Source organism: Budorcas taxicolor, chromosome 3 (assembly GCF_023091745.1).
Source record: "Budorcas taxicolor isolate Tak-1 chromosome 3, Takin1.1, whole genome shotgun sequence".
Lineage (NCBI taxonomy): Eukaryota > Metazoa > Chordata > Mammalia > Artiodactyla > Bovidae > Budorcas > Budorcas taxicolor.
Window position 1 is genome coordinate 80384544 of NC_068912.1, and position 23761 is coordinate 80408304.

At 41.2% G+C, this 23761-nt stretch overlaps 1 protein-coding gene across 3 annotated transcripts in view; it reads left to right on the plus strand.

The window, feature by feature from the left end:
* Nucleotides 1-1058: 1058 nt before the first annotated feature.
* The window catches only part of JAK1 (Janus kinase 1), a 133257-nt gene continuing 110554 nt past the window's right edge, over nucleotides 1059-23761 (plus strand). Inside the window, exon 1 of one of the 3 annotated variants that reach the window (XM_052637252.1) lies at nucleotides 1059-1264. The gene's annotated coding sequence lies outside the window, so the exon portion shown is untranslated. Of the gene's footprint in view, nucleotides 1265-2077; nucleotides 2114-16815; nucleotides 16838-23761 lie in introns of those variants that run through there. The other 2 variants (XM_052637254.1, XM_052637253.1) reach the window with 2 other exon arrangements.

Sequence of the window (23761 nt, forward strand, 5' to 3'; positions counted from 1 at the left end):
AGTAGAGTCAGGACACATGGGGAAGCCTCAGGGAGCAGAGAGCTGAGTTGCAGAAGTCTAATTATGCACAGCCTAGGCAGGTTCTCATCCAAAGATTTCCTCTTTGGATGAGAAGATACTGGTATATTTTAAGTATGGGAATGAGTGGAACACTCACATGTGCATTTTAAAAAGCTCACTGTGTAGAACTGGAGACTGCATTGAATACAGAGTGACAACTTAAGATATATTTGTGTGGTCCTTCAGATGAGACGAGAGATGCTGGTAGCCAAGATCATGTTGTTGGAACACTTGGAGAAACAAATGGACTGGAGACATGCTTAGGAAGCAAAATCACCAGGATTTGGTCATAGACTGCCTGGGGGGTAGGAACCTTGGCTATAGGATGATCTTGGCTAAGATAATTAAGTCTTGATTTGTTTCCTCATGGATGAAAGGAAGATAAAACCTACTTCGAGGGATTATCAGTAAAAAATTAAAATCGCTGGCACACATTAGATATCAACAAATGTATTTATTACTATTTATACGTTTTTAAAAAAAACTTCTAAGACCTTTAAATACAGAATGGGTAGGATGTGAAGTAACCTGTCTATGTAGGAAGATTTATTTCTTAAGTTCCTGTTAGCCTCGTGCTTCACTAGCTCGCCTCTTGCTCAGTGGGAACAAGAGGCAAAGGACTGTGAGAAATGCACCGTAGTGCACAAAGATGTGGTGCAGTGCACTGCAAATCTGAGAGGGGTCTATCTACGGCCAAATCCTGACAATTTCACTTTCTGGCCGCAGACCTCTCATCCTGCATTGGTGTTTTAGACTACGTGGTAAAAAGAAGCGAGTGAGGGGCGGGGGCGTGAGCAAAGCAGGATGGGGGCGGGGCGGGAAGGCTGGAGGCGCTGGGTCCTGCGCGGTGGCGGTGCCACCGCCTCCGCCTGCACCGCGGTCCCCGCCCCCCTTTCCGGGGCAGCTGAGCGTGACGCCGCGAGGAGGCGGAACCTGCCGCGGGGTGGTAGGCGGGGCCAGTTGCGGGGCGGGGTGGGAGGCGGGTGCATCGCCCAGCGCAGGCCGCGGCGGCCGCGGAGTAGCTAGCCGCCGCAGACTTGCCCCGGGCCGCAGCCGAAAGGTGGTTGCCAGCCCTACGCCCACTCCTCAGCCCCCGGCGCGTCAACGCCGGGGCCCTGGGGGGTTAGCCGCTTAGGGAGCTGGCCGCCCGACCCTGACCCTCGCAGTGACCCGGAGCCCCACGGCCCAGGCGCACACGGAAGTGGTGAGTGTCACCGAGTGGAGGTAGGGAAGGCTGCGGCGGCCGTGGGCAGCGAGACGAGGGGCGCTCAGCCGGGCACTGGTGGGAGACGCGGCTGCCCCTCTCGGGCCTCGCGCGCCGCGCACCCTGGGTCGCTCCTCGCGCTGGACCTGGGGGCCGGGCCGGGCCGAGGTAGGGGCGGGCTGGGAAGGCGGGGGATTTCCAATAGAGCAGAGCCGGCTGGCGGCGGGGAGATCGGGGGCCGGGGCCCCCCAGCCCCGAAGGGGAAAGGTTAAGGCTCTCTGCCCCCTCCCCCAGAGTGCACACCAAGTTTTCATAAACAAGCCTGGGACGCGCTGACATCCTGTTTATACCACCCGGAGATACAGGCGCGGGGTTGAGGTTTGACGTCCCTCGCTCTTGCACCGAGAACTTGACCGCCAGCCCTTTGGCAGAATTGCTGGGGAGCGGGAGGAGGATTTTTCAGGCCTCAGGACGGATACTGAGGGTCTTAGCCTTTGACTTCTTTGCCATCTCAGCGAAGGAAAGTTTCTAGGATTTGGGGCCCTGTTTGGGGCAGAGGGGCGTCTGGGGACTCAGGAGACGCCCCCTCCCCTTTTAGGTTCTTTTGGGACTCGGGCCCCAGGCAACCGGCGAAAAGTGTGAATGACGCACCCTGTGCCGGAGGGCCAGGGAAGAGGAACAGTGGAAAGCCAGCCGTTCGGCGAATTATGAATCCTTCTGTAAAGGGTCTACTTAACCGAAAGTGGGGCTGGTCTCTGGCTCCTTGTCTAACTCCTCAGACTCCGTGCGCGCGGTCGTCAAACATCAAAAAAGAGACGTCGCTTTAGCAGGACTAGTAAACACCCCCTGGTAAGTCACTCCCCAAGGTTCCAGGGGATGTGGACGCCTTGGATATGTGTTTACCGAGGAACTTCTCTAGGAGAAAAAAGGATATGATTATTACCAGGTGTTCTGCACCTTTTTTTTTTTTTGTATGGCATGTTCTTTGTGAATTCCTTTGTGTCCATGGCAAGAGGACCCCGTCCCCCGTGCCACTTCGCTTAATACGTGGCTGTGAGCTGTTTTCTGTCCCTGGTTGGATACATGCTATTAACTTTTTTGTTTTAAGAGTCCAGGAGTTTTCTCTCTGTGGCAGTTTACATCTGTATAAAATTGTTATTACTTTTTTTCGGTGGATGAAAGCGTTAAAAACCTAACATAGTTAAGTGATGAGTATGATGCAGAAACAAATATGATCGTGGAGTGTTTGGTTGTTGGCTTTTTTTTTTTTTTTTAAGAAGGAGATTTGCGTTATGGGCATTTACAGACTGGAAAAAAAATATTTAAGATGAACATTTTATATTGATTAAATCTTTGTTCCTTCCTTTCCAAAACCCCATTTTGTGTTGTTTCTGGCTTTTGCTTTGGGTAACTGTTTTTCAAGACCAGGCAGTCGTTTTTATTGAAGGATCAATGTGTTCTTCTGTACTTTGTGGTGAAGGTTAATGGAGGCTACAAGGGTACCAGACACTTTGGGTACAATAGGCATTGTAATATGGAGAAAATGTCTCCTATGTATAGATCCAGATCACATTTAAAGACGAAAGTGCATCATACCTACAAGATTATGAACAGTGTGAATAGGAATAATCACAACCTCTTAACTCTCCGTGTTGTATTAGCTAAGCACTTATACTGTATCTTAGTGTCTCTAAATACCAAAATGTATTTTTTTAGTACTAGGATTGCAGTGTATTTAGTATTTAGTACTAGGATTGCAGACACTCCGTATTGAATAAAACTAGTTTAGTTTCCCCATTCCACAATATACTAATTGCTTATTATTATTGGGAAATGATGATAGAGGGTGAATAAATTATACATACATAGATAAAATAATTCAGACATTTCCCAAAATATAACTATGTTTCAACTTGTTGTAATTTAGTCAGTCTTAATATCAATTTGGCTAATGCTCTGTATGTGTTTATAATTATCTCTGATCAATTGGTATCTACCCTTTGCAGGTTTAAAGTGTTCAGGGGAATTAGCTTGCAAAATGTTTTCAATTCAGACATTTGCTAAAAAGCTGGTGAAAGTAAGGAATTTTGAGGGCAGAGTTGCTTTTTGCAGGAAAAGGGACTCTTTAAATGACATGAAGAAATGCTTCTAAATGGGATAATGAAATCTGCAAGTTTAGATTCTGGGTTCACAAACACTAATGGTTTCAACTGCAGACCAGAAATTCTAATAATGTTTTGAAGTTATCACTCAGTTTCTTCTGAATAGCTTGAAGTATATGTTTGGACAGAAACCCAGCTGAAGCAAGTGTTGAGAATGTGTAGGTTTATACCCATTTTAATAGAGGGGATACTAAGGTATAGCTGCATTCATAAAGTTTATTAACAAAGACGGAGGTCTGTTTTTTAAGTTTTTACCGTTTTAAACGCACATTATTTTATATATCTTTATTGTGTATATATTTATGTTTTAATGTGGTAATATGCTCTTAGAAGATATATCATCTGAGATGTGTTTGTACAAGGAAATTTTTCTTGTTTGTTTTCACATTAGAAACACTATTTTAAGTGGATAGAGAATTGGTTAATTAACTGAATCTTGCTGAGCAAGCAGCCTCTGACGGTCTGTGATTTATCATGACCCCGTGTTCTGTGGAGCCATATCACAGAATAGAGACACCAGGAAAAACCTTGTAGATTCTTTTGCACCAGTGTCCCTCAGCTGGGTATAATTGTGCGCGTAAGGAGGTATCTGCAGTTTCTGGAGGCATTGTTAGTTGTTAGAACTGTGGGGGTACGGTGGGAGTGGGAGGAGGCAGTGTTACTGGTGTCCAGTGGGCAGAGGTCAAGGATTCTGTTCAACATCCTACAATGCATGGTGCAGCCCCTTACAGCAAAGAATTCTTTGGCTCAAAATGTCAGTAGTGTTGGGCTTGAGAAATTGTGCTTTAGCCAAGTGGGTAACAAGATCCTGGCTTCTGTCATGGCAGGCTGCTTCACTCAGGCACCGATTTTCTTCATCTGTAAAATATCCACTTTGGCCATCACACAAAGCTGTTGGAAAAAATTACAAAAATAATGGATGGAAACCATGAAGTGCTGTGCACATTATGACTATTGTGAAGATGTGATTTTTTAAAAATTGAAATATAGTTGATTTATAATGTTGTACTGATCTCTGCTATACTGCAGTGACTCAGTAATACACACATAGACTTTTAAATATTCTTTTCCATTATGATTTATTAAAATATAGTTCCCTGTGCTATACAGTAGGACCTTGCTGTTTATCTATCCTACATATAATTGTTTGCATCTGCTAATCCCAAACTTCCCCATCCCTCTCCCTCTTGGCAATCACTTATAGAGAACCCCCTTGGTATATTTCTTTGTAAGATGTGATTTTTTAAAATAAGTGAATTGTTAGATATACTGGTTGTCGAGGAGGAAAGGGCGTGCAGTATGTTGAGTGCGAAGATTTGATGTTTTTAAATTCTTCATTTTATAGGGTAGAGGATTTACTTAATGTAGTTTTATTATTATTAGAACATAAAATTTTTATCTCTATTATTTCTTTAAATGTAAAGATTTTCTCATTTAACTCATTGTTAAAAAAATAACATTAGACCCGAAAGTAGAAAGTATAGGAGAAAAGTCAACCATGGCCCACTCCCTTACCCACTTAAGGACAAGTTCTTATCAGTTTTTTTTCTATTAGAGTCATTAACGCAGGAGAAGAGTTAACTATGGAAAAAGCAGCAGCTGGTGACCAGGGAAGGTGCTGTTTGCTTTTGTGCCCTTCATTTTTTCCCCTAATAATTATGTGCAGCCAGTTATGTTATAGAAGACATTAGAGGAATTGGTTCTTTGTTTTTGTACTTTGTCAACTACCCTTCACCCGCGTTCTTGTTTGGCATGCTGTTTCCTCTCTGCTTCTTGCTCTCCTCTCAGCTAGGTGTGCCACTGTAGCTTCCTGTCTTGAAAACCCTATGGTTACATGGGGTTTTAGCAGCTGCCATGTTGAAATGACCGTGTTTCAGGGCAGCAAACTACTTCCTGTGAGTATTCTTTCCTCTGAAGTGCACCAGCTTTCTTTTGGCAGTTTGAGGCAACAAGAAAGCATAAAAGTTTTTAAAGTTCATTTCCGTGGTATATTTACTTCTGCGGTTTTATGATCTGTGATTCTTAACAGCTGTCAGTGGGCACACAGTTTTTTCTTGGTGCTCTGAGTAAACTGCCGAATGCCGAGTCAAGACCTGCTTTAGAACAATGAAAATTTCTTTAAGTCTGCTCTAGACAGAAGACTGAGCTGGTCTTTGTTGGGAGTTTTTAAATCTGTGGTAACTGAATTTACTTACCATTAAAAGTCACACAGCACTCTGTTGCATTCATTTATTCATCTAGTAAATACTTTTTGAGCTCCTGTTATGAGCCTCAGGGAGGGAGTAAACAGAAAAAAACAGGCAAAAATTCTACTTTTATAGAGTTTGGTGGATGATCCTGTGTATGTTCAGAGTGTCTTCGTTGCAGGTTATGCACATACAAATAAGTAAATCCTACATTATAGAATGTTTCCTAGAAACCATCATGGCACTCCTTTAAAGTCAGAGCACCAAGTAGCTCCCCCCTTTTTATATTATAGATTCATTAACTCATTCTTTGTATATACAAACATCTCTTTGGTACAAAGTTCCTGGCAGATGGATAAGACAGTTCTTATGGAAACAAGCCTGCTATAAATATAACACAGTGTGGTTGATGTTATAGTAGAGGTCAGAGTTAAGAGCACTTTAGCCCCTGAAGAGAGCTGAATCCTGCTTGGAGCCCTTGTCTAATGCTTTTTTTTTTTTTTTTTTCTTTTCCTGGCTACTCTGAGCAGCATGGGCATGTGAGGTCTTTAGTGACCAGGGGCTATCCCCAAGCCTCCTGCAGAGGAAGCGAGAAGCCTTAACCACTGGACCACCAGGGAAGTCCCTCCAATGCTTTTTTTTTTTTTTTTTTGTAGAAAATCATCTGAGTTGGGCTTGAGGAGTGAGTAGGAGTTCTTTTCCTTAGGGGTGGATGGAAATTGAGGCAGAGATAGAGCATGAGCAAAGGCACAGAGGTGGGCATGTACATGTGGGTGACCAATTTGGAGGTGGCCACAGTGACCAGAGCAGGGTACTGAGAAGCACCAGAAAGAGGCTGGGCTTGGACATGCAGGATGGGGCCAGGCTCTGAAGACTGCTCAAGTCTCTGAGCATTGTGAGCTCAGAGACTGTGGCCTATGTTGAATGAATGAACTGGGAAGATGGGAAGCCATTCATAGTTTTTGAGCTTCAGAATAGCATCATTAGAAAATGGAAGTACTGACAGTTCTGTAAAGGATCAGCTTCATTTGACCATTGTGCAACTGTTCATCCTGTGCATCACAGAAAATGGTCCTTACTATACACTATTTATCAATTGTTCAGAAGACTGCTAGGAAATAGAAAATAACTTGGAATAGATGTCATGAAGTCCACGTATGCTTTCCTTATAGTAGAGTAAAATTTTATTTTGCTTTGGTTTTAATTTATAAAGGATTTGTAGACAATTAACCTAACTGATTCTCAAGGCAGTAGGAGATTAAATACCACAAATGCAAGAGATGGGAATTGTTAAGAGAGTGAATACAGGAAGGCACATTGTCTGAGGCAGGCAGTGTTAATTTTTATATTGGAAGTGAATGAGGAGACGTTTATGAAAAGCAGAACCTTAACTCAAAAAGTGAAGCACCCTGTGTGGGGCCATTTAGTGGAGAGGTAGATGCCATCATAAATACCGTAACATATTGAAGGCGTCATTCTCACAACACAGTACAGTAATTGGTATGGAAAACGAGCAAACCATTAAGAAGGGAAGAGGTCAAGTTGTGGAGCATAATGGAAATGAGGCCAGGTACTTCTGGTCTCTAGGAGAAAAGGGCAGCTATAGGGGTTGAGAGAGATGCAAGTGGTAGGCAGAGGTAGGGGTGGAGTAAGAAGCTGCTGTCACGATGGCAATGGGGCAGGCTTGAAGAAAGAGGTTTCTTCAGTGTGAAAACACGGTGAGGAATCTTTGCTCAGCAGGAGGAGCTTTCACTCTTCAGGGAAAGTGACTTGAGTGATCTACCTCTGGAAACCTAAGGAGGGGAGCTGTGGCTTTCTGTGGAGAAGGTGATGATAATTGCTGGAACCCACCAGTGAGGAGGGGGGAGAGACTAAATCAGGTCAACTTCATTACACCTCTAGATAGTACACAGACAGACTTACTGTCTTGTTTTTTTATGTAATCTGTGTTTTTGGAGGCTCTGGAGCTGGACTCTTTAGTTTGATCCTAGCTGTAAGAATGTGGGCAGGTTATACCTGTTTCCTTATCCATAAAAGGAAGTTGAGGTAGTACCTTCCTCTAGGATTATTTGAATATTGAGTGACTGACTACACCTAAAGGTTTTGAAGTGGTGCCAGGCACATGTTATGGTGTTAAACATTTGTTGGCTCTCTCGCTCTCTTTTTTTTTTTCCCTTCTAATTGGTGAATATGCTTTGTGTTAAAAATGAAGAGTTCAAATTATATCCAGAATGCTGTAAGATGGTAGGGAAGTGGACCCACTAAATAGAAAACAAAGAGTAGCTGATTCGATATTAGCAAGGCTTCAGTTAGAAATGGATAAATAAAAAATGTTTAGGCACCTAAAGAAGACATTTTCTCAAATCTAGAAGAGTTCAGTATGTAGACAGCCCCAAGGTGGTAAATAAATTAAGTTTTGCCCCATTTTTAAGAAAAAATGAGAAACAAAGGTGCTTTTAATTTAACTTTAAATGCCATCCAAGGTATATAATTTAGTAGGAATGTATTAGGCTTTCTGGGAAAGTCAATATAAAAATACTGTGCTGCTGTCCCTGATTCAGTTTACTTAGCGAGTGGTGAGCTGTTGGCAGAGGGGCGCCAGCATACCTGTTTGTATAGTGGTGTCTTTAGAGTTGTGTAGAAGCTTAAAATCTTATAGATCAGGTAATGTCCTAGGGAATTTGCTGTTTAAGGAATTATAAATGTTTATGAGAACTCTTAAATAATGTTGTTTCCCCTGAATGCTGTTTTCATCAAGTTTCTTTTTCCATGTATGTGTTGCATTTTCCTAAAGCAGGACTTACCTAAACTATAAAATTGTACAAAAGTTGGCCCTTCTTCCTAATCACATTTTGAATATATCTATATTTCTTTCTCAGTAGTGTGTATGTTGCATTTATTCATATTCTCAAGAACAGTAGCTGTCATATGGTTGGAAAGGCACTCTTGATGATAGGCTCATTCCATGTGCTCTGATTAACAAAGAAGTTAGCTGTCTCTTCTCCTTGTCTTCTCATTTGACAAGGAAAGTGATAGTAAAACTCCCTAGTTTGTAGTGGGGAGGTGGTGCGTAAAGTAGGGAAGTCCAGCTCAAATGGTGAACAGGCTGACTGACCTATAGATATTAAAAAAAAATAAATTTAGGTCTGTTAATCCTAGGTACGTTGGGTAACTCAGACAAGTTGAATGTATAAAGCAGAAATAGATAAGAACACGTTGTAGTTAATGCAACTCTTGTTTTAAATGGTGTCTTAAAGGGCTTAAGGGTATTAGAACTGACAGCAATTTATTCAGTTAAGCACAATTTTATCTGCAGGCTTATTTGCACAGTTAATTTGCTCAGACTGTAGCAAGGCTGTAATTTATAGCAATTTTTTCAATTAGTAGAATTTAAAATAATCTTCTATGTTACAGTGGGAGAAAAGAGAGAAGAAAAAAAAAATCAAGGAGAAAACAATCTGCCAAATGTATATTTTCCCAGTGAAAATCTTATTATAAAACTAGCTGAATGGACCACACAACAGGGAGGCAGAGAGATGAGATTATATCATAGAGAGGCACTCTGGGTGTTTGGCCAAGTGCACCTGCAAATCCACTTCACGGCTAATTCACAAAATACAGATTTAAAAAGGAAGATGCTTTAATGCCTATATTTAATATTCTGAATGATTTTGTTCAGTTAAAGTCATCTGTAAAATTATGGGCAAGTCTGTTAATCACTGTATATCAGTTACCTCATTGGGAAGATCATCTGATATATGATGATATCTCAACTCCCCCCACCTTTTGTTTTTTAACATATTTAGAATGACCTTCACCTAGTTGGTCAGAAGTAGGAAGGGGAGATCAGAGGAGGCCAGACTGGCCTGAACATAAATTGTAAGCCTACCTGATGTGGGATTTGGGAAGTAATAAGCCACTTGTGATGCATAAACTGCTTGAGATAAAGTTGCTCTCGGTTTTTATGTTCATTCCATTACTTATCCATTATCTGTTGATTGTATATTATGTGAGAACATGGTGGACCTGATTCCTGCCCTCAGAAGCTGCCTGGCTAGTAGAAGACACAATACTTAAACAGTTAACACAACTGTTAACAAGAAGGCTGAGTACCTGGAGAGATGTTTTAGTTCGGTATAAAGCAGAGGTGGGGGACAGTAAGAAGACGGGGCCTTTGTGATTTTTTCTCTTTTTAATTGGAATATGAAGAGTGAAAGAGCTAGCCAGGCCAAGAGGCTCCGGAGGTTTTCCAGCCAGAGGAAACTGCGCAGGGATCTGAGGTGGAACCGACACTGCAGCTGGAGCCGAGGGGACAGAGGGGCAAACTGGCGAACTGGGGCCTCACCGTAGCACGGCAGGAGACACTGAAGGCTTTAAGACATGGGTTATAGGGTGGGACTGGAGCCACTGTATGCAATATAGAAGGATTCCCCACCCCACCCCTGGGAGCACCTCTGCCCACTCTGCTGCCAAATGCCTTGAAAGTCTTACCTCCCCCGATATGCTCGTTCTTTAACCCTTTGCTATCTGACTACGATCTCCACACTCTTAAGACTTGTTTGAGGTCGCCAGTGACCTTTTTGCTGTCACACTGAGGCCTTTTTAATGCACTTGTTATCTGAGACATTTTGATGCTGCTAAGCACTCCTTCCTGAAAGATGCCCCGCCCCACTGCTGTCTGGCTTCCGAGACACAATACTTCTTTCCTTTCTCTCCTTGTCTTTGTTGTCTTCTCAAGGTGTCTTCTCTTCCTCTCCTCTCTCTCCTGACCCCACCAAACACTTTCCTAAAGGTTCTGCGAACAGCAGATCTTCTGTGTGCCTAGAACTGTGCAGGTGACCTGCTCTCACCTGTGTTCCAATTGTCTCTTTTATTCATATGCCTTCCACCCCACTCCCTACTTGCCCAGATACTGACTGAGCAGCTTTAGGCAACTGTGCAGGGCACTGGGGAGGAAGAAGAGGTGGGGTCTTGTTCTTAACGAGCCAGCATTCTAAGATGTTAAACATGGTAATTAAGAAGAAAATTTCAGGTGAGGCTAAAGAAACAGTATGGTATGGGTAGAGAATGCTTAGGTAGGTGGGAGAGGGGCTACCTCTGAGGAAATGACATTTGGGCTCAGACTGTAGGAGCCAGGCCATGCCAGGACCTGGAGGAAGAATACCACGCAGAGAACAGCAGGTGCCTAGGCCCCATGGTGGGATGAGCTTTCCATTCCATGGTGGGCTTGCTTACCTGAATGTCTTGTTGATACCTCCCGTTTAACTGCTCCAGAGTTGACAGCATCTTTTTCTGACCCAGCCAACCAGTGGGTGATTTCTCTGTTCCTCTTAGTACTATGTCTATGCATAGCCCTCAAAACCAGTGGTCAGAAAACTTTTCCTATTGAGAGGAAGACAGTGAAGTTCTCACCTCTGAGGATCATGCCACTCTGTGACAACTCCACAGTTCAGCAGCTGTGTGACTAACTAAAGCAGACACAGACACAGACAACATGTAAAGCAACGGGTGTGCCTGTGTTCCAGGCGACTTTATGTGTGGACGCTGACATTTGAGTTTCCACTGTCACAAAATACTTTTTCCCCAGCCATTTAAAAATGTGAAAATCGGGGACTTCCGTGGTGGTCCAGTGGTTAAGACTCTGCACTCCGGGTGCAGGGTGAGAGTTCAGTTCCTGGTTGGGAAAGTTCCACATGCTGCGTGGTATGGCCAAAAAAAAAAAAAAGTAAACTTTGTGCACTTCTTTGTTGTGGAAAACAGGCGGGAGGCCAGACTCGGCATGTGGACCCAAGTGTGCTGACCCCGGCCTTATTTCATCTTGGTTTCTCTCCCTCCAGCCCCCAGTTCAGCAGTCTGCCTGGCACTCTCAGTGTCCCTCCCAGTGTGGGGCTCCTTTGTCTTCTCTGCTGTTCCTTGCCTCTGACCTAGCTTTCCTTTCATTACCTGGGTGATCACAGTAGTCTCCAGCCCAGTCCCCCTCCCTCCAACCTTCCCCTTCTGTCTGTCTTCCCCGCAGACATTGGAGAATCTTCTTGCAGTTGACTCATATCATAGAACTTCCCGGACTGTTGCCTTTATAAGCTCTATTGTCTGCAGAAAACAGTCCGAATTCCGCCTTTGTGTAGTATTCAAGGGTCCCTGTTGTAAGATCTCAATTTTCCAGCTTATTGTCCCATTTCTTTCATCCACACTGTGCCCAAATAGATCGTTCACTATTTTACATTTGTGCCTCAAACATTGCTCATGTTTTTTTCTCACCCTCTGTGGACTTTGCCCATGCCTCGTGCTCTCCATCTGTCACAATTCTGAAACTGTCGGGGTCCCTTTAAGTATCCCTTATGCCTCCGCCTCAAGCTCCCGCAGAAGGCGTGTGTTGTATATACTTAGCTCTCTGGCTGTGTGCAGTCCTCTTTTCCAGGCCATTGTGTTCTGCCCTGTGCTGCGCTTCCTCTGTAGACTTGCCTCCACTGTGCAGTTCCAGGGTTCTCGAGGACAGGGATGTATTCACTGTAATATTCCCTTTCACAAAAGGTACATGCTTGTTTATTCAGTAAATGCTAAATCCTGTGTAAACGATTTGTAGAGGCTCAAAGGGGGAACATTTTTACTAGGAATGTGACTACATTAAATCCTGACTCTTATATGAAGTAGTACAGTTTTGTGAAAGATCAAATATTTTGGAAGACTACTGTGATATTCTTGGTCCTGTCATACGTTTTAATGTTCCTCTTCAGGAATTGATATGTTTCCTTCTGTAAAAAAGAAGAAGAGAAAGACTGCCCAGTAAATCATGTTTCCTTTCCTGAAAACTCAAGGCCAAGTTATTTGCTTATTTTAGGCTGCTGTTCATTTTTCTCATAATAGTTTCCCTGCCTCAGTCTTCCATCAGATCACTTGTCACATGTATTAAGTACATTTAATGAACGGTGCTGGTGTGTGTGTGTGTGTTTATGTGTATGAGAAGCCCCAACTTTTGGTGAGAAATAGGAATTTAAATAAAAAATACTAGGCCCCTGTTTTCCGCAACCTGATGTGACTTAAAGATGGTGAATATCTTAGAAGAAGCAGGGGAACAGGCCCTGGGGCAATACGGGCATCCTGATGTGAGTTTGGTGGAAAATGAGCAGGCCACTTTCGGAGTGTCTTGTGCTCTTTTGGTGAACTTGTCCTCCAGGTAGCTCACGTCCCCCAGGTTTGTGGGGCTTGTAGCATATCTTGTCAATTGCTAAGGAGAGGGAGCAAGAGGATGAGACTCAAGATTAGTAAGTTTTTACTACGTGTCAGCTGTTTACGTGCTTTGCATTTGATATTTAATTTAATCTTTTAATAGCCAGAGAGTTGAATCTTAATGGCATCATTTTCCAGATGAGCAAACAAAGCTAATGGTGTAGCTGGAATTCAAATTTGCAGCACTCTCATTTAAAAAAAAAAAGCTTTCTACTTTTCCTCCCTCCCAAACGCTTTAACTCTTAAAAAGGCCTTCTTTCTATTGTCTTGTCACTCCCTCCCTTGTATTTCTGGCATTTATTTACATGAGGACCCAAGGAGTGTGGTGCTACCCTCCTTTCCAGCCTAATGCTTCTGAAGCAGTTTTAGGCTTTAGGAGAAGTGCTTCTAGCCACCTGTGTTGTGTTTGGTATTGTTAGATGCTAAGTAATAAAGAAGATCTGAAAGGATTGTTTTTTGTGGGGGATGAGGGGTGAGGTGAGATGGGCAGTTGGGTTAATTTAGCAGTCCTAAAGATAATTTATTATTTTCCTGTGAAATATTTTTGACATTTTAAAACCAAACTCGATTTTCTGTTACTTTATATTACTTGGTTATTGTATGACATGTCCCATGATTACCTGTTTAGATCTAAGTATTCTAGATGTGTTATGAAAAGCATTCTGGACTTGGAACCAGGAGCAGCTTGTCTTAGGCTTTCCTCTGACCCTGTGATTTTGGGCTCTCAATTGATCTTCACTTTCTCTCAACTGTGAAAGTGAAATTCGCTCAGTTGTCTGACTCTTTGCGACCCCGTGGCCTATACAGTCCATGAATTCTCCAGGCCATAATATTGGTATGGGTAGCCTTTCCCTTTTCCAGAGGATCTTTCCAACTCAGGGATCAAAACCAGGTCTCCCGCATTGCAGGCAGATTCTTTACCAGCTGAGCCACAAGGGAAGCCCAAGAATACTGAAGTGGGTAGCCTATCCCTTCTCCAGGGGATCTTCCCAACTCAGGAATCGAACTGGGGTCTCCTGCATTGCAAGTGGATTCTTTGCCACTGAGCTATCATGGAAGCTGTAAAGTGGATTTAATAGAACCTGTCACCATGGCTGTTTTGTGAAGGTTAGATAACTTAGTTGACCGTTTCAGACAGTACCTGGGATTCAGTACCATTTAATAAATGCTAGTTACCCACTCCCACCCCAGATACTGAACATTGTCAGAAAGTCTGTAAATGATTATGTAATGTTTACATATTTATAAGTGGGAACTTTATTATTCAAGCTCAGTTCACTTCAGTCGCTCAGTCGTGTCCGACTCTTTGCGACCCCATGAAATGCAGCACGCCAGGCTTCCCTGTCCATCACCAACTCCCGGAGTTCACCCAGATTCACGTCCATCGAGTCAGTGATGCTATAAACTTCTAATGCAGGAAACCCCATTATGTAAATAGCTGGGTTCCCACTAATATACAGAAGCATCGGTATAAGATAATGGTTTGGACTTCCCAAATCTGGAACCAGTGTCTGTGGGTTTGAATCCTACTTTATTTTACAAATTGAGTTTATTTTACTAGTTATTCAACCTCAGTTTTCCCTGCTTCAGAATAAGGATAGCATACCTACTTCATAGCATTGTAAGGATTAAATGAGCACATGTAATTGTATACCAACATCCTATAAGGTTTTACTACTGTTATTATTTGTTAACCTCTGTCTTCTCATTGTATAGACAGCCAATAAGTTAACTGGAAAGTTCCTGAGATTCCGTCTCATATCTTCTCTGATCAGAATCCTCCATACGTCGTAAACCTGTCTTTCTCCTCTGTCTTCAGGCTCTTCTTGTGTACTTCATTTCAGTTCATGCTACCCTTTTCTCATGTGCAGTGCACTTTCATCAATCCCCTTCTTTGTGCATTTCTTGCCTAGACACTAAAATCTCTTTGTTTTATGTGAAAACCCAAACATTTTCTAATAACGACTGATAATCCCAACTATGGGTACTTTTATTCTAAGGAGAATGAAAGGTGTGTAATCTCAAGCAAATGAAAAAAGTATACCAGATATTATTTATGAAATGCTTATTCTGTGCCTGTCATTCAGATTCGTACACTGAGGCTTAGAATGGTTGGATGACATGGTTCTCTTTGGCTGCAGTAATAGTTTCTGCTCATTTGGTAGGGCAGCTATATAGTGTTTGAGGTATTTTGTGTTCAATTAGTCTTTTGTGTGTTGGCTTGGAAACCTAACCACGTTTATAGTAGTGTGTACTGGGGGGGAAATGAGCTCCAAATTTCAAATAACCAACTGGGAATGAATTTTTATAAAGACCCAACTGTTTATAAACTTGAGACTACCAGTGTACTTGTTGGAATATATTACCTGCATTTCTAGACTTTAAAGGCTCATGTGCCTTGCTTAATAGTACACACATCATTGCACTAATTTGCTTAGTTGTCTGTCCTCATCCGTGGCTGACCTTTGTATCCCCAACCACTATCATTGTGTTTGCCTCATAGTAGGGACCCTGTGAGGAGACCTAGTTAGTCCTCTTTAAAAAAAATATCAATGATTTTTTATACTTCTCTGTAGCTAGGTATATTTCAATTAAAAAATGTCAGATAACATTGAAAGAGGAATATTGCCGTGCAGTTAACAATCAGAAGAAAATACTGCTTATGCTAGGCTGAACTGAGACATTTAAAGGTATTTGGGAGCCAGACACTTCGGAGAATATTGCTTTGATTATTGGGAGGCAAGGAAAGCTGTCAAACGAGTTCCTTCTTGGCTTGGAGTCTTGTTTACTTTTCTCAGGTTAGAACTGATAGCTCTAATGGTTTTAAGAGACCATGGAGACAGGTCTGCTATGAAAGGCCAGCATATTTAGTTCTAAGTTTATAGACATTTTCTAGCAATTGTTGTTGAATGGTTTGTAGCTACACTATGACCATAATATCTTACAATAATTTTAAGAGTTCAAAGAAAGCAAAGCCACCCAGGGGCACTTCCTTCCCCAGTTTTACAGCAGAGAATCAGAGCACTTAGTGACTCACCCAAGACGTCTGTGGGCCACCTCTTTAGTATTGTGCGCAGTTTGTGATTGAGTCGTAAATGACACAGAAGGTAGTCACATGGAGAGCTTGGGGAACTAAATACGTGCCCGTCTGTTCAAATAGTTCTGAGAAGTCTAGATGTGTTTGTGGATAGCAGATCTGGAGATTATCTGAGAGAAATTAGGATTATGTAGGGTTCAGCCCGTTACCCTGGCCATTATGAAGGGCAGTGTCTTGTTGGAGAAGATACACTAAACTCTTGTTTTGGGCCCTTGCCACACTGCGCCCTTGCAGAGGTCAGGGGCCAGGTTGATCTTACTTACACTTCTAGTCCTAGTCAGCCTCGTGCCTGCCAGTGAGCAAGCTGGTCAGTAATAGAGTTTTATTGATCACATGAATGCTGGTGATAGACTTGTGGAAAGCCTGTTTCGTTGTTTGACTGGCATTTCTTTTTTATGTTATTTCTTTTGTCAAGAGAAAAGCCACTTTACAAAGTACACCAAATCTAATTAGACCTTAATGGATGTAACAGTTGTATTAAGAACAGCAAAAACAAAGAGAAGTCATTACTGATAAAAAAAGTGCTGTCTTGTACAACTTTCATCTGAAACATTAAACAACTGAAATTCAGAGAGGCAAAGCGATTTTGAGTTAGCCCCATGCCCTTCCCCTACCCCCGCACCAGGTGGCTGCGCTGCTCTTACCGGTTCGAGGAGACAGCACAGTAATGCCTCCCCTCCGACGAGGCGGCTTGAGTCTAGCTGCTCACAGGCGCTTCTGCTGCCTGGTTCCACAGAACTTCCTGGAGGCCTGGTCTCAGGCCTGCCGCCTCTGCTCACTGTCAAGGCTCTGTCCACACACCTGAGTCAGAACTGCCTGTCCTTGTCTTGTTCTTGTAGGAGGGCCTGCTCTCGGCATATTCTCACTGTGGGATCGAAGACTGGGAAGAAATTCAGCCAAGGTGTGTATGGCTGAAACGGTGCTTCAGCGCAGTCTGCATAACCCGACTGGAGCCTCTGAGGAGAGAATAGTTTTCATTTTTTTTTTTCCTTTTACCTTTTTCTTTAGACATCAAAAAGCTTCATTCAGGCTGCGAATTGAAAACTGTAACTTTTAAATTTTATATAAGAAAGCTACGTATTTTATGGGATCTCCACCAATCTATATTTGGTTTTCTTTCTAGAGACAGTAGGCCTTTGCATTTTAGTTGCTTCTCTAAAGAGTTATGTTTGGATTAATTTTAGATAATTTATTTATCCTAATTTATTTATCCTATTTTTGTTTGAAAAGTAGTTACAGTTTCAAATAGAATACTGTTAACCATTCTTGCATTTACTTTTAGAGAAGTCAGGGCCTAACATTGGCTCTTTGTAGGCAGTCATTAGAAATTTACTATAGCTAATGCTGAATTCTTTAGAAATTTATTTAGCATTTTGAAGAAATTAAATAACATATTTGCATTTTATGAAAATTAGAAGTAAATGATAATTCTAAGATGTCACTCAGATAAACATTTTTGTTACTATCTCAGTGTTTATGGTTTCAGCCTTTGTTTTGTGTATGTATGAATCTATAAGTTAAAAAAAATTTCTAGGCGATAATAGATTGTAGTGTTACAGTCTGGTTTTTTCACCAAGTGACTTCTCACAATTTTACCCCTATGAGGTAATACATTTTGGTTAGGGCAACAACTTTTTATGGTATATGATAATGGTGAATGAATGAAAGTTTGTTTACCTAGCTCTAAAATATGTTGCATATGTATTGTTTGTTTTTCCTACCATAAGTAATCCTGTTATATATATCTTGTGCCTACATTTTTGGGGAATTTTCTGATTATTGGGAGACTATATGGTATTGTTGCATGAAAGTTGCCCAAATTTTAAAATTTGGGGTATTATTTATGCCATGATTTAGAAAGCACAGACAGTACTTTAACAGAAATATCCCACGTCTGCCCAGTTGGTTCTCTAAGACAGTAAGTTCTGCTGGTTTCTTGACAAATAAATTGTTCTGTGGGCTGTGGGATGCCTGAGCAGTGTTTCTAACAGTTAGATCTTCCCCAGAGCGCCGTAAACATTTTGGGCTGCCAGGTTCCAAGATTTGGTCTGGAGCTGTGAGATGAAGCCACCTAAAATAGCTGGAAAATAATCCTGTGGAAGAGACAAGCTTTGTCATTTTTATGTTTACTATGTGTGCTGCAGTGCACCTTTAACCCTTCCAAGTGAAGTAGGGTCATCTTTTCCTCTTATGATTAAAATGCTGGCTACTAATCTTTCATGATAAGAGAGAGGCTCAAGGCAGTTTCAGAAGTTGGATCATTTCCTGATTAGTGGTTATAAAGATTTCACATGGATAGTATTCCCAAAGTGTTGTGAAGTTATTTTATTGGTCAGATCTGCTTCAGTGAAATCAACAAGACTAGCTTATCTTTGCAAAGTCTTGTGATAACAAGTTCACAACTACACTCCTCAGGGAGCACAGTTTATTTGTAAAATTTTGCTTCAGGCATCTCTCTTGCAGTCTATGTTGTGAGCCTTTCACATTCCAGATATGAAACTGGTTTGACATTAGTTCCAAGCACGACAGCTTTTTAGATATCCCCTTTGTGTAAGTCAAAGTCTGCAGAGCTAGCACCATTTCTTCTCCTTTTATTTGCTTTTTCCATGTCTCCTGGTTTGCACAAGAGAGTCATTATACCTAGGCAGTCATAAACATTATTGATTAGCTTTATGTTTAATAAAATTAGAGATTGTCAGTTTTTAGTGAAAACCAAACCAAGGGAACCTGTAGGTACGGAGCATAGAGTTGAACAACAGGGAAAGGGCAAAGTTCTTCAAATAAGGCACAGATAAAAGATCTTATTTGTGTATTGTTCTTTGTCATCAGTATTAGAATGTTCCTCCAAAGCCTCAGTTTTCAGAGTAATGCTTAGATGTTCTCTTTTATTTTATACTTGAGGTAATTTAGAAACACTTATATTTATAAATCTATTTCTGTTTTATGCATTGTATATCTCTCATTCTCTATATAATCTAGGTAGATTTAGATTGTTTTTTCAATAATGGTATTTTGACCTAACATGTTGATGTATTTACCAACGGCAAAAATTGTGTTATATTTGGAATTATGCTTACTAAATGATGGAACTGTGTACTACTGTTCTAGTATGTGATACTGCAGATAAAATTTCCAAAGGAGCTTTGGAGAGAAAATTCTTGTTCAGGGTTGTATTGCTCAGTGAACTTGCTTTTCTTTTGGATGTCCCTGTTCTCTTTTGGTGTCTGAGGATGGGGGGAGGAGGTTTGCACAGGAAAGGTATTGGAATTTCTTGGCTCATGTAACTGGAGCTTCATCTATGAGCTCCATTGATGTCAAGGATGATCCTCTTCATTAGGAGCCCTCCTTGTTTCTGCTTTTCTTTCACTGGTCTCATTTCTTGCCACAGTGGGGTTTTTCTCCCAGCGGCTCAAGAGAACAATTGGCTGCCCCAACGTGGTGTTCTTCTGGCTTCCATTTGTAAATCTCTCCGAAGTACTCTTGCTTGGTCACCCTTTGGTCTCATAGGAGGACAGTGATTGGTCAGACCCGGGGCATCAGTGGGAGTCAGGGCAGGACACTGTGATCTGTAGAGCCGTTAGAACCACATGGGATGAGAAGTTTCTACACCGATAAAGACAACAAGTGTCTAACGTCTTGAATTGGCAGTTAAAATTTTTGTTGATTGTGGTAAAGTAGACGACATAAAATTGACCATTTATAAGTTACAGTTTGGTAGTGTTATGTGCCTGTCTCCAGAATGCTTTTCATCTTGTAAAACTGAAACTTTGTACCCACCAACAAACTCTCCACTCCAGCCTTCCCTCCCACCAGCCCCTGGCAACCCCCATTCTACTTCCTGTCTCTATGAATTTGACTAAGCCAGGTACCTCATTTAAGTGGAATCATACAATATTTATCCTTTTGTAATGAATGTATAATTTTCTCAAGGTTCATCCATGCTTCAAGAATTTCCTTGCTTTTAAAACCTGAATACTATTCTATTCAATGTGTGTATCGCATTCTGTTCATCCATTCATCCACTGGTGGACACTTAGGTCGCTTTCACCTTTTGACAATTATGAACAATGCTGCTGTGAACATAGATATACAAATATCTCTTTGAGACGCTGATTTCAGTTGTTCTGGGAACTGGCAGTTTTTTTTGTTTTTAACACAACTCTTCAACAGGTCTAGAACTAAGTTTATGTTTTTCCATAGAATATCTGCCCTGTATGTTAACCTCCTTGTCATATCACCTTCACTGGTCACTTAAGCCATAAGCCGGGGCTTATTTTGACTCATCTCTCCTGGATTATTAGTCACCAAGTTTGATAGATTTTTAACAATTGAATATCCTTTTAGTCCAATAGCTTCCCGTAAGTATGGTTTGTTCTCAAGGGGCTCTGTGAATAAAGAAATTTATGGTCAGATAAGTTTGAGAATTGCTTAATGTTGCTTAATTTTTACTTTTCTGGAAGAACAAAAATAAGAAACTGTTGAATGTTACTCAGTCAACTGTTTTTCAGATATGTGACCATGGAGATACCTTTTCACTTAATATTTACAAGAAGTTGAGAAAGAAACACATTTCTCATTGCTCCTTGCCTTTCACCCTCATTCCTTACTGCCTATTTGTTGGTTTTGTCTCTGGCTTGGACTGTAGCCCAAATATCTGAAATCAGGGGGTTTAACTTTTTTTTTGTCTTATCGATTCATCTGGCAGGCAATTGAAGCCTCCTTTTCTTGGAATAAAAACTTACATGATTAAATTTGTTTGTGAAGAGCTGGTCTCTGGTTCATTTTCAGTTGCTGCAGCCCGGAAATACTGAATGGTGGGGAGAAGTGTGTGCAGTGACATTTGGACAGTCTGTGTGGACAGGTTTTTGACTTTCTCTGTCAGTTTATTCATCTGTTAAATGAATATACTAGTAGTACTTCATAGGGTTTTATGAGAATTAGGTGAGTCCTTATGTTCAAAGCACTTAGAACAGTGACTGGTATATGTCAGTGTCCAATAAATGTTAGTTGCTATTTGTTTCCTCACTCCCTTCCTGATGTAGTAACATCATTTTTTATCATCTTATTGGAAAAGATGATTTATAGTTCCTGTGAAGTTCATCATTCAGAGATTGTGCATGCATTTCAATAGTTAATCCTCAGTGAAAGGGAAAAAAATCATCTGATAATGTTCCTCATAATTAACTTTTCTTGGAGCTCAGTAATTGGCAAATATAGACCATCCTTTTATTACTGTAGTGTTTGTTTTATTTAGCAAACATTTATTCACAAGACTTAGAAAACAGAATACTAGTGGAAACACTGAGGAAGGAAGCGTGGTTATGAGTGACTGACTGACTTAGAGCATTTTTATTTTTACTGAGACTTACATATTTTTCTTTTGAGAGTTTCAACAGGTAAGAGCAGGAGTTCCAGTCATAGATAACCCTGTGACTTTGGACATGTGAGCTAATGCCTTGCCATTTACTGTGTACGCCCTCTTGCTTATTTGCAGAAATGTGGCTAGTTTTACCTGCTTGGGTTAATTTGAGTATTAATGAGACAACATGTGCAGAAAACTTTCCTGTGGTGGGTGATCTGTACATGGTTTCACCATTTCTTCGTGCAGCAGAGGCAGAAGAGGCTCCTTGTGACACCTGTTGCTCAGCTCTGATGCTCCTCCCTCTGTGGTGGCACGTTTCCCTCTTCTCAAGGCTTTATTGGCAAGCATTTCCAACTTTTCATTATAATTATCGTTAGTGGTGGTGGTAGTGTTGATACTCTGTTTGACATGGGTGCTGAATTCACATGCTTCAGAAAGTAAACCAGTATAAGGGTATAGATCGGAAAGGCTTGCTTCTACTTTTGAAACTGGCAGTTTCCTTTCCTGCCCATTTAAGTAACTGCTTTGATTCATTTCTTGTGTCCAGATATGATTATACACAAGTGTATATTCTTCTCTACATGTTATACAAAAGGAAAGCATACTCTATATACTTTCTGTACTTTGCTTTTTTCATTTTACAGTATATGCTTCTCTTTTCTGTATTAGGACATAGACTAGACTGTTTATTCATGTGGACGTGTGTATACGTGTACGCATGTATGTATTAGAGCTCCAGTGTGTTCTGTACCATGGTTTACTTAACCAGTCTTCCTATTCATGGATACATTATTTGTTTCTATGCTTTTACTACTGCAAACAGTGCTTCTTTGTATAATCTCATATGTACGAGGTTGAATAAATTCTTAGGGTTGTTGGGTTAAAAGATAAGTGCATTTATAATTTCTTTAGAAATAATTTTTATCGATAGTAAATTGCTCACCATTGGATTCATACCATTTTGCATACATTGGCTTTAATTTATTAATTTTTTTTTGCATTACAGACAGCTCTTTCTCCACCCTTCACACCGTTTTTTGAGCTGCTGTCTTGTCATAGTAGAGGACAGAGGAGCTGGTGTGCTGCAGTCTTTGGGGTCGCAGAGTCTCACATGACTTCAAGACTGAACAACAGCTTGTCAGTGTGGAGGGAGTTGTACAAGTGAAGGAGATCTCATCTCCTATTTCCTAATTGGTGGTGGGCTGTTCAAGTCTAGTGTTTTTCAACGTGAGCAGTAGGACACAGTTACACTGTGGTATGAGCCTAGGCATTCTGGCCGTTCTGATCTACTCTTTTAAGTCTTGGGACTGAGGATGGAATGGCTGGTTGTATTGTGTGTCTGATTCACTAAGTAGATCTGCGGGGACAGTCAGTTGCTCTCTACATAGAATATTATTGGCTGCTGGCTCCCTTTCTTGGAAGTTACTTAGGTTTGAGAAGTGATAATTCTTTTTTTTTTTTTTTGCAAAAATTATTCCTATTTATTGAGGATTTAGAATACAGACAAAAGAATAAAAACCACTTGGAATCCCTTAACCATAATCAGTATTTTGGTGAGTATCCTCTCAATCTTATGTGCCCATGCCCCAAATAAATTGTGTTTATACACTGCATGATGTTTTATAACCTTGCCCCCTTTTATTAGCAAATTGTGAATATTGTCCCATCTTCCAATAGTTACACATGTATATGGGTTTCCCTGGTGACTCAGATGATAAAAAAATCCACCTGCAATGTGGGAGACCTGGATTCACTTCCTGGTTTAGGAAGATCCCCTGGAGGAGGGCATGACAATCCACTCCAGTATTCTTGCCTGGAGAATCCCCATGAACAGAGGACCGTGGCGGGTTACAGTCCTTGGGGTTGCATATGTACACTTATGATTATTATAGCTTGATGATTCTTCTAGCTAAATTTTGTATATCATTGTTACTTGTTTAGAATAAATTGCTAGAACTTTTAAGTCAAAGAGCATTTACAAATTGCTGTTCAGAACTCACATGTTTATATTTCTATTTTAAAAATAGTTATAACCTTTATCTAAAATAGTTTTTAATCTAGGAGAGCTCACTTTACATGAGTTTCCAACTAATTATTAGAGTCAAAAAAGCAAATAAAACCAGAGAAAATCTTCTGTAGAAAAAATACACCAGGAACATTTTTACATGTGAAAAAGAAGTAAGCAGTCTTAACAGCTGAACATCCAAGTCTTAGTCTCAAACCCATCTCTCCTAGTGAACACTGCTGTCAACCTTGAGAGCTTACTTGTTCTTGTGTTTCTTCACTGAGAAGATGAAATATGTTAAGATGTCTTTTTCATTCACTGCAACCAGCTATCTTGACAAGCTGTGCTTTGTTAAGTCCTGGACTGGCTGGGGGTGTGAAGTGTCTTTTTCATCTCCTAAGTGTATTCACCTGTAGTTGGTGTAAGCCAACCTCCGGAGTATCAACATCTTGAACAGG